Raw genomic sequence first — 11,785 nt, forward strand, 5'->3', positions numbered from 1 at the left:
TCTTCATGGCAAGATCAACATAAAACATCCCCCTCCTCTCTAAACAAAAACTGAACTATTTATAATAACAAGTGAGTCTCTATAAAGTTGCTGATTTGTCCAGATATTTTTATATTGATTTTGTTTGGAATTGTCATTGATCACACACAATCAGCGTTGTTATCTGTCATTCCTGTTTGTTGTCAAGTATGGAATAGAACTGAGTTCTAGAATTTGCTTACGTTGATCAGAGTATTTCAATTTCAGGTCTTATACTCTGGATTTTTCTAATTCTATTAATGTTTTACCCTTTTGCTGGTTCAGTAAATTTTTTCTCCTTCATAAGTTACTCTACCAAATGTCCAACCTGTCCAGCTCATTTTCTTTTCATTTTCTTTGAAGTCTGGATCTCTTCCATTTGTTGTTTCAGTGCTTCATTGGTTTTCGCTGTCTTGCTTGAGTTAATTCACTACAGCATAATTGCTGCATTTATATCTGAAGGCATTGTTTCATTGGTGTTTTGCAGCTCCCTTATGTGTGCGCTATGCATCTTCACCCATTTTTGCAGGTGTCATTTCTCCCCCACATTGCTTTGAATTCAAGCCAATGTTTCTGTTGCTTCTTCAACTGAGTTTAATCTGTTTAACATCTGAGTTCCTCCAGATCTTCCCATAAAGCCATAACCTTTACATCGGATTAATGATAAACAGTTTGTAGTTCATCCTGCCTTCTTTCTTTCTCTTTTAGCCATTCATTCATGTTTGTGAGTTGAGGAGAGATATCGCTTAATGATGACATCATTTTAGGGATGTTATTCTCAAGTCTGGATTTATCCCCTGAATTAGATGTTCAACCTTTTTCTCTTGTTTTCACTTTATTTTTCTCCACAGTAAAAAGCCAAGATTTTAGCTGCACGAATTCAGAAGAAAGTGAAGAGTCTTGTTCTTCTTTCATATTCAGTTCTACAAGTGTTTCTTGAACAGTTTGATGTAGTTTCTCTTGAATCTCTTATTTTTAACTGATTCCATCGATTGTGGTCAGTCCAATATCATGGTATACCAGAATACTGAAGTTTCTGATCAAGTGTCTAAGATGTAGAGCATCTAAATTTGCAGTGCTGAAGTGCAAATATCTTAGAAATGGCATTGATCAACTGCTACATTTGAAAGTTTTATATTCATAGACATGAAGAAAAATATGTGAAATATATATTTTTAAAAAGAATTTGCATTTCAAATGATTGGCATGTGTGTTGGCCTATTTTCATGAAGGGGTTTAGACATTAATTAGATCAGTCTTTGCAGAACAATGATTTTAAACCAATATGTGCTCTTGGAGTGTTAATGGAAGTTTGTTAATATTGTGGGGGTTTATGACAGGAGAGAGAAAATATTGAAAAACAGTATCTTGCTTTTGGGCTTAGGATAATTGAGGATTGATTTTAACATAGAAAAGCACAGAAATTGGAAAGATTTTGAGCAGTTCAAAGGAGATCTGACTGAAGTAACATGAAAGTATATCTCTCATAGAAACAAGAGATTGTTCTGATCAGTGGAAGAAATGTTGCCTCAGTGCAAGAGTGTAGTTTGAGAAGCTTCCAGACCAGAGGCATTTGATTGGTGCTGTCTAAGGAGCCTTGAGAACTTCTGCAGTACATCTGAGACATGGCATTCACTGCTGCTACTGAACATTGGAGGTGGAGGGAATTAATATTTGTGGATGTGGTGCCAATAGATTGAGCTGTTTTGTCTTGGATGGTGTCAAGCTTCTTCAGTCCTGTTTGGAGCTACACCCATCCGAGTAAGTGGGGAATTTTTCTATCATTCTCCTGACTTGTGCCTTGTAGATGGTGAACAGACTTTGCAGAGTCAGAGGGTGATATATTCATTGCAGGATTCCAAATTTCTCATCCCACTCTTGGTCACAGAACTTGTATGGCTAGTCCAGTTCAGTACAGCAGTTGGGGTGTTTGCTGATGATTGTATAATTTTCAGCACCAGTTGTGATCCCTCGGATTCTGAAGAAGTAGATGTCCAAATGCAGCAAGCGCTGGACAATATACAAGCTTGGGCTGACAAGTAGTAAGTAACATTCATGCCGTACAAATGCCAGGCAATGGCTACCCCCAACAAAGGAGAATCTAACCATTGCCCCTTGACATTCAATAGCATACCATCACCATATCCCCCATTATCAACATCTGGAAGGTTACCATTGACTAAACACTGAAATGGATTAGCCAAATAAGTTCTGTTGTTTCAGTACAATGTCAGAGGCTAGTAATTCTGGAGTAGGTAACTCACCTTCTGACTCCTGAAAAGCCTGTCTCCCATCTACAAGGCACAAGTCAGGTATGTGATGGAATACTCCACACTTGCCTGGATGACTCCTGCTACAGCAAGACTGAAAAAGCTTGACATCCTACAGGTTAAAGCAGCGCACTTGATTGACACATTCTCAAACATCCACCCCTTTCACGGGCGACCCTCAGTAACAGCAGTGCATGCCATACACAGGATGCAATGCAGAAATTCACTAAGAATCCTTAGACAGCACCTTCTAAACCTATGACCACCCGCATCTAGAAGGACAAGAGTAGCAGATATATGGCAACACCACTAACCACAAGTTCCCCTCCAAGCTACTCACCATCTTGACTTGGAATTATAACACTGTTCCTTTACCGTCGCTAGGTCTAAATCATAGACTTCTTGCCCTAGCAGCATTGTGGAGCTGCATGAAATGGCCTTCAGCAGTTCAAAGAAGGCAGCTCACCACCATTTTCTCAAGTGTAACTAGGGATGAGCAAAGAGTGCTGGCTCAGTCAGCGATGTCCATGCACCATTTAAAAAAGAGGCAACGTCCAGTAATTCCAAGACCATATCTCTTTGACAAATCATCTTCCATGCTGCCATTGTTCACTTTTGCCAACTCAAATTAACATATCTACCTGCATTCCAGAGGTTCCAGGAAGTTGTTAAACCTGGCAAAACTGCACGCCAAGAACAAAGTACAAATTGTCCTACTGTGTGAATTGCTATTTGCTGATGACACCACACTGGAATCCCATCCTGAAGCCCACTTGCAACAGATTGTAGATCAGTTCTCTAGGCTTACATTGAGTTATTCAGCAATATAGGTACCAAAAATAAATCCTTCATCTATCCTAATGTAGCTTTCTTGTACAATGTTCTATTTTTTTGTCTGCCAAATACAACTATAAGTTGTGAAGGATCATTGTTGACTTTAATAAGGAGGTGTAATAATAAACATGTGGGGTAGAGTTTCTGTTTGTGGTAAGGATTTGAAAGCTGTGGTAAGTTGTGCTTGAAGTTAGATTACAGTTCAAGATTTCTCTAATGTTAATTTGCATAACCACAAATATAAAATATCCCATGAACAATCAGGCATTGTAACAGAACATAATCGTTTTCCAAGAGGGATACCAAGATGCAATGTCATTAATGTGGTCACAATGGGTTTCACATGAAAAATAATCATTTTGTATTAACATTGTGTACCACCACCTGTCAGTAACCTGGATTTGAATCAATGAAAACCAATTAGTAACAAAATAAGCTCTGTTCAACATCTGGAGGTATTGCCAGTTTCAGACAAAATTATTTTAAAATTAAATTTAAAAGTTGTGGAAATGTAATTCAAACCTGACATAACTTACCCTTGAATTACTGATGTCTTTTGTGTGATTCCCAAAGGGGAAAAAATGGCAGCAATTATATATTGATCATGCTGGACCTCCAATTTGACATATACAACACATCAGACCAGTATGTCTCATTCACCAGATTTACTCTTCTTTCCTTCTAGGGTTCACTGCTTTAACTTTGATGAGTAATGATCAGGGCACACAGCCATGCTTGGGATAAAGGGCCAGATGTTCTTTTGCTCACCACCAAGGACTCACCCAATCAGTCTACAGATGTGATTTATCCAAGGATTCTGTGGGAAGCGAGGGAAGAGATCGCAGGGCGGTTGGCAATGATCTTTTCGTCCTCACTGCCCATGGATATAGTGCTGGAAGATTGGAGAGAGGCAAATGTCATTCTCTTGTTCAAAAAAGGGAATAGGGATAACCCCGGAAATTACAGGCCAGTTAGTCTTACATCAGTGGTGGGCAAATTATTGGAAAGGGCTCCGAGAGATAGGTTTATGATCACCTGAAAAGGCATAGTTTGATTCATGATAGTCAGCATGGATTTGTGAGGGGTATATCATGCCTCACAAACCTTATTGAATTCTTTGAAGAGGAGACCAAACAAGTGGATGAAGGTAGAGCAGTGGGTGTGGTATACATGGATTTAAGTAAGACGTTTGATAACGTTCCCCATGGTAGGCTCATGCAGAAGGTAAGGAGGCATGGGATAACGGGAAATGTGGCAGATTGGATTCAGAATTGTTTGACCCTTAGAAGACAAAGGGTGGTAGTGGATGGAAAATATTCAACATGGTGCTCAGCTACAAGTGGTGTACAACAGGGATCTGTCCTGGGTCCTCTTCTATTTGTGATTTTTGTAAATGATTTGGATGAAGGAGTGGAAGGGTGGATTAGCAAGTCTGCGCACAATACGAAGGTGGGTCGCGTTGTGGACAGTGCAGAGGGCTATCCTAGGTTACAAAGGGACATTGATAGGATGCAGAGCTGGGCTGAGAAGTGGCAGATGGAGTTTAACCCTGAAAAGTGTGAGGTGATTCATTTTGGAAGGACAAACTTGAAAGCAGAATACAGGGTTAACGGAAAGATTCGTGGCAGTGTGGAGGAGCAGAGGGATCTTGGGGTTCATGTTCACATTTCCCTGAAAGCTGCCACTCAGGTGGATAGAGTTGTTAAGAAGGTGTATGGCGTGTTAGCTTTCATTAATAGAGGGATCGAGTTCAAGAGCCGTGAAGTTATGCTCCAGCACAAAAGCCTGGTTCAGCCACATCTGGAGTATTGTGTCCAGTTCTGGTTGCCTCATTACAGGAAAGATGTGGAGGCGTTGGAAAAGGTGCAGAGGAGATTTACCAGGATGTTGCCTGCAATGGAGGGAAGGACTTACGAGGAAACGTTGAGAGACTAGGGCTTTTCTCTTTAGAATGATGAAGGATGAGAGGTGACTTGATAGAGGTGTACAAAATGATCAGAGGTATAGACAGAGTAGACAACCAGAGACTTTTTCCTAGGGTTGAGGTAGCTATTACGAGGGGGCATAGTTTTAACTTGAGTGGAGGTAGATACAGGGGAGACGTCAGAGGTATGTTCTTTACTCAGAGAGTGGTAGGGGCGTGGAATGCATTGCCGGAGAGGGTAGTGGAGTTGGCCTCATTAGGGGCATTTAAGCGGCTATTAGATAGGCATATGGATGATAGTGTAAGGTAGGGGTGGAGCTTAGGTAGACCTTAGGATTAGGGTAAAAGTTCGGCACAACATCGTGGGCCAAAGGGTCTGTACTGTGCTGTACTGTTCTATGTTCTATGTTCTATGTTTAATCCATTTAAATAAGTTTCTGGGCAGCATCAGAAAGGGCTTCTGGAACCACTAAAGGAGTCATTTTCTAGAACAGAAGAAGGAAGTCTTCATGTTAGACAACATAGCAAAGTTCTGAGGGTGATGCTTGCAAGTTCTGAAGTGACCTGAGAACAATTGACAATCTCCCAAGTGGCGATAAAACACAAAGCATGTGTCTAGGCTTGACCTTTCAACCAGGACACTATATGTCAGTGTTCCTAATAGCACCAGGTAAACCCTGAAAGGTCTGGTTCAGTGACCAATACAGAGTAACTAAGTAGCTTGGGGCAGTGAATTATGTGAATGAGATACCAGATTGGTGAAAAAAAAACCAAAGGCTGTGTTTTGCCAATGTGGTAAAGCACTATCACTGCTGAGAAGGGAACAATGATCTGTGCTAGTCACTGACATAGAGGATCAAGGTAGCAGTATGAATGACTTAGAAAGGAGAGGAAAGATTGACACCCTACTACAAGGCTAACGCAAAAAGAAACACTAGCAAACAGAGGCCCCTTATCCACCCAAAGAAGGTGCAGAACAGCGAGCAAACTTCACAAGGCTGCACATTGCATCCAAAGACTTGTAGAAAGACAGGCGAGGCTGCATTACCCTAGCTCTGCAAAATGTGAATGTTGGAGAGCCACTCCTTATGGCAACATCCCTAACAGCTAGCCACAGAAAAGTTGGCCCTGCTTCGGGAGGAGATTAACTGCTCACCAGAGCACCAACTGATAGAGCCTAGCAGCAGTAGTTGGAGCTCCTCAGTTGTCTCATGCCCAACGCAACATCTCCATAAGTCTCTACATTGACTGCCAAAAAGTTGTTGTAGTGACCAGAGCCAACTCTTACTCGATACTTTGGATGGAATATTACATGGACAGGGTCAGTAAAGCAACTTCCATTACCAAGATTAATTTATTCAAGGGGTACTGGCAGGTTCCATTAACTACCCACATGAAGGAAATCTCCATCTTCAAAACTCTAGATGGTTTATACTAGTATCAAGTCATGCCATTCAGACTTCAAAATGCCATAGCTTCCTTTCAGTGGCTGACGAACCAGATAGTACTGATATTTTTAATCAATGTGAGCAAGTATGTTGCAAAACACCTCTGGAGCAGGTAAGACATGAGGCCAGGACTTCTGACCCAGAAACAAAGACACAAACACTGTGCCACAAGACCCTGCTTAGCAGGTTTATGTAATTCTATAGTTTACTCAGATGACCTCTTTCAAAAAATACTATGAGCTAACCCAGTCAATCTTACAAAGAGTAAGTTCACTATGGTCTAAGTGGTCTACCTGAAATGTGCAGTGGGCCATGGACGAGTAATGCCCAGGGCTGCGAACATAGAAACAATAGCACATTTCCCATTCCCACAACAAAAGTGGGAAGTCATGAGGTCCTTGGGAGTTTCTGGGTTCTGCCGCAAGTTCTACTGAAACTTCAGTCCAATAGCTGTGTCACTAACAGACCTATTACAGAAAAAAGCAAAGGTATTATGGTCTGGGAAACACCAAATTGCATTTGAAAAGCTGACAGCCATTTTAATAAGCAAGCCTGTGCTTACAGCTCTAAGCTTTAACCAAGCATTTAAAGTAGCCATTGACGTAAGTGACATTAGGGCCATTCTCCCTCGCCAAGACAAATCTAGATCAGGGAGGCCAATTGGTTACTTCTCCAGAAAAACTAAACAAACTTCAGAGATGACATTCTACAGTAGAGAAAGAAACCCTTATTTTGTTACTAGCTCTCAAAGACTTTGATATCGATGTCTGAAATAGATAGAGAGAGATCACAATTTAAATTGACTGCATAAGTTAATGTTTATGGAAAGTTAAAGACCCCAAATAAAAATCAGGTTTATTCTGTTGGAGTTTTTTCTGTGAACCATTCAACATGAAAATTACCTACTTAGGAGAAAAATTTGAAGTAATTGTAGGTGTCCTGGCCAGAGCCAGATAGTGAAGATTGACCCAGTTAGAACTGAGAAGATGCTGTTGACCAATCTAAGAGAATGAATGTTTGTTGTTCTATACACAGTCAATTCTTTTACTCCTTTGTCATTAAATGAGAATAGATTTCTAGCAGGGTAGTATTATGGAGGTGAATTGGCACTTTGAAATGCTATGGACCTTTTTTTTAAAAAGGACTACTATAGAGATAAACTAACTACAGGTGTAAATGCTGGCTGACAACATCTTCATGTGGGGCTAATGGAATATAGCACCTAATGTGTCAAACTTCAAATAGACTGGACCGTGATCTCTTGTAACAGCAAAGATAGTAAGGTCTTGATGACTTATTGTTCAACAGCCGCCCCTGTGAATAATGACCCAAATTGCCGACATATTTTGTGTTTTACCTTTCAAGCATGCCTAATGATGGGAGTTAAAAAGCCAGATTCAACTCTACCGGATTGTGCTAGTGGGGCTAAATGTTTCATGTATACCCATCTGGGTTCAGGCAGAGTGTGCTGTGAAGGTCACTGTTAAAATATTATTTCTTAGTAACTATGTCTTGCAGGTAGAGATTTATCTCACCTTTAAAAGTAAAAGCAAGCTAACTAGCACCAAACAAAGGGAAATAGGACAACCAAAGGACTTTCTCTTACACTGAATGATCAAATTCAACCATGGTCGAAAAAACAACAGAATCAGAACAGCAGAACCTCAACAAATCTGTGGAGTTAATGATTATGAAACCAATTGTTCAATTACCAATGTCAATGCTACTGTAACTCCTATTGCAACGACACAACATTAAACTATCTGCTCTTTGCAAGTAATTTAGAGACTGATCCATATATTCATTTTGTTTTAAATTTTGTCATTTTGGACTCATCTCTTATTTCTAATCTGTGTGCATGTGCTTCTAATTCTTTTTGTGGTTAGTAATTAGGAAGCTCACTTTCTGTTACCTCAAAGAAGCCTGGTTAAACTATTTCCTTTTAGAACATAAGTTTATTTACGGTCTTGGTAAAAGGTATCCAACAGGGATGGGTTTTTTTTTCACTTAATCTTGTTGCAATCAACCAAGGGGGTGGCTCAATAAAGAAGGGAGGCAGTTCATCCCTCTTCACTTGGTAGCTTAATAATCTGTAGTATATGGTCTGGAACCATTACCTCATCTGGTGTCCGTAAACCCCTAACAAAAAGAACATTTAGGAGTTTAGAAATATTAAATAGTATTGTCATTGCTTTGAAGATCACTCAAATGCTGTTCTACTTTATCCTTTCATCCATAATTTAAACATTCATTGACTCATATTGGGGATAAACTTTCGTCTGGGCTCAGAGTTCAGAGTGTGATTTCAAACAAAAATGGCCAGGTTTACCTTGTATCAAGTCTCAATTATGTTTTGGGTTGGGCTTCTCCTATTACCATTTCCTTTTGTGCAAAATATATAATTTGTTCTCAGATATAGTTGTTAGATTTTTAAGCTGACGTAGTTGGACTATCTAATAGCTCTTGATCAAATTGCTGAAAGCTAATTCGGACTACTGTTTAGGAAATAAGTCACCATGGTGTTTTGACACCACCTAGAGGATACGACAGGTATTAAACTAAGAATCGTCAAGAATAATGTAAAACCTGAACTGAAAGGCCTGATCTTAACTTATTCAAAACCTATGCACTTGCACAGAGTTGAAAATCAGATGGTATTACTTATCAAATACCTCCAAAATAGCAAGGCTGATTTTGTGTGAGCTTCATCAGAACAGTGCAGCAGTTCAAAGCGAGGAAAGAAATGTACATCGAATACTAAGGAACAGGTGCCTGTGAGTTTACATCAAAACACTGAATCCAGAGTCCCTGGGCTATTCTCCACTTTGTCATCTTTTCACACTTCCACTTCCTTGTGTACTTTGTGTGCCATTCATACATTCTGTGTCTCATAAATATCTACGTTTTCTGTCATTAAAATTCATATTGTCTCTTAATTACATAATTAACAGAGTTTACCTATTTTCTGTTTCTCTGTTTACAGCCCCTTCTATTTCTTGACCCAAGGATGTGAGTGAGTGTGTGTGTGTTTGTGTGTGTGCGTGTTTGTGTGTGTGCAGTCATCTATCTGTATCTTTACCATATGTAAGTACGGAGAAATTAGTCGAAGAAAACATGGGTCCAGAGAGCAAAGGTAGGTGAAATCATATTGGGGATTAAGCAAATGACAGAATTATTACATAAATATTTTGTATTTGGCTTCAGAAAACACAAAAAAGTTCTGAAAATGAATGGAGAATCAAGGGTCTAAAGAGAATTAGGTATTGCGTAAATGGGTACATTAGGTAAATAGTATTGGAGAAATTAATGAGACTATTTAGCAGAAAATTCTCTAGATCTGATGATGAGCATCCCAATTAGAAGAGATAGTGATTGTATTTGATCTACCTGATTTCAATAGATTCTCAAACAGTTCCCAAGGATTGGAAGTGCGGAAAATTTACTCTGGCACTAACGGAGAAAGAAAAGGGGGAAATCAGAGACCTGTTAGCATAAATGGAAAGGTTGCCATTTATTATTAATGGTGTGGCAACAGGGAACTTGGAAAATCATAATATAATTAAGCAGAGACAGCACAAATGCATGAAGACTGAATTACGTTTAGCAAATCTGTTTGAGTTTTTTCTGAGGATGCAATTTTCTTTGGCAGCTTTTCCCTCTTGTGATATTATGGACATAGTGGACAACTGTTTTTAAACATTTCCTGGTCACATTCAATACTGAACCCATCTGGTTCACTAATGTCCTTTAGGGAAGGAAACTGCCATCCTTACCTGGTCTGGCCTACATGTGACTCCAGACCTACACCCACATAGTTGACTCTGAACTGCTCTCTGGACAATTAGGGACGGGTAATAAATGCTGCCTAGCCAGAGACACCCTCATTTGGTTAATGAGTTAAAAAAAGAACAGTGACCTGAGAAGGTGCAGGATTCATTATATTCCCTTGAGCCCTCCAACAAAACTTCCAGTTTTCCTCATCATCTGCAACTAGTCAGATGAATAAAAGGGGAGTTAGTAGATGTAATATATTTGTATTTTCAAAAGAAACATTTAATAAAGGTGCCACACATGAGTTTATTACACAAAATTAGGAAACATGGGATTACAGTAATATATTATCATGGGCTAAGGACTGGTTATGAACAGGAAACAAAGGGTAGGAACAAATAGGACATTTTTAGGCTAGCACACTGTAATATAACCAGTCATTTTGAAATCTATAATAAAGATACAGAAGAGGACTAATTGCAATGAATGTATTGAGTTTTGCTGATGATAGTAACTTAGATGGGAAAGCCAGATAGAAAGAAATCTCACAGAGCATGTCATGTAACTATACTCAAGAGGTATTTTGATAGGAAAGAAGACCAAAAGGTGAATGTGTTATGGTTACAACACAGAATGACAAACCAAGTTCAGACGATTCTGAATTGGACATTCTTCAAATTAAACTAGACATTAAAGAAGTTCTCAGAAATTGGGATAAATTATTGAGTTACCTTCCAGAGGAAAATAGAAATGACCTGAAGGGTTAATAGAATCACAAGGGGAGATATGTGGGAAAAAGTCAGGAAGTACTAATCTGATTATGCATGATGTAGATATAGGAAATACTGTTCCAATTAAGCAACATCCTTATAGAATTAACCCTCTTACATTGACACAGGTTCACAAAGAGGTTGAAACCATGCTCAAAGACAATATAACTGAAGTGAGTTGCAGCAAATGGAGCTGACCCATAGTAATGGTGCCAAAACCAAATGGCTCCCAGGATGAGGCATTCCACTCCCGTACATCTCAGATGTCCTCATTTTTCAAGGACTGCAACTTCCCCCACTCAGTGGTCGAGAACGCCCTCAACTGTGTCTCCTACATTTCCCGCAACTCATCCCTCACACCCCGTCCCCGCAATAAGAACCAAAAGAGAATCCCTCTCGTCCTCACGTACCACCCCACCAAACTCCGGATCCAACGCATCATCCTCCGACACTTCTGCCATCTGCAATCCGACCCCACCACCAAAGACATCTATCCCTCCCCACCCTTATCTGCCTTCCGGAGGGACCACTCTCTCCGTGACTCTCTTGTCCACTCCACACTCCCCTCCAGCCCCCACCACACCTGGCACTTTTTCCTGCAACCACAGGAAGTGCTACACCTGCCCTTACACCTCCCCACTCACCCCCATCCCAGGCCCCAAGAAGACTTTCCACATCAAGCAGATGTTCACCTGCACATCTGCTAATGTGGTATACTGCATCCGCTGTACCCGTTGTGGCCTCCTCTAC

The sequence above is a fragment of the Rhincodon typus genome, chromosome 8 (assembly GCF_021869965.1).
Source record: "Rhincodon typus isolate 14 chromosome 8, sRhiTyp1.1, whole genome shotgun sequence".
Classification (NCBI taxonomy): Eukaryota; Metazoa; Chordata; class Chondrichthyes; order Orectolobiformes; family Rhincodontidae; genus Rhincodon; species Rhincodon typus.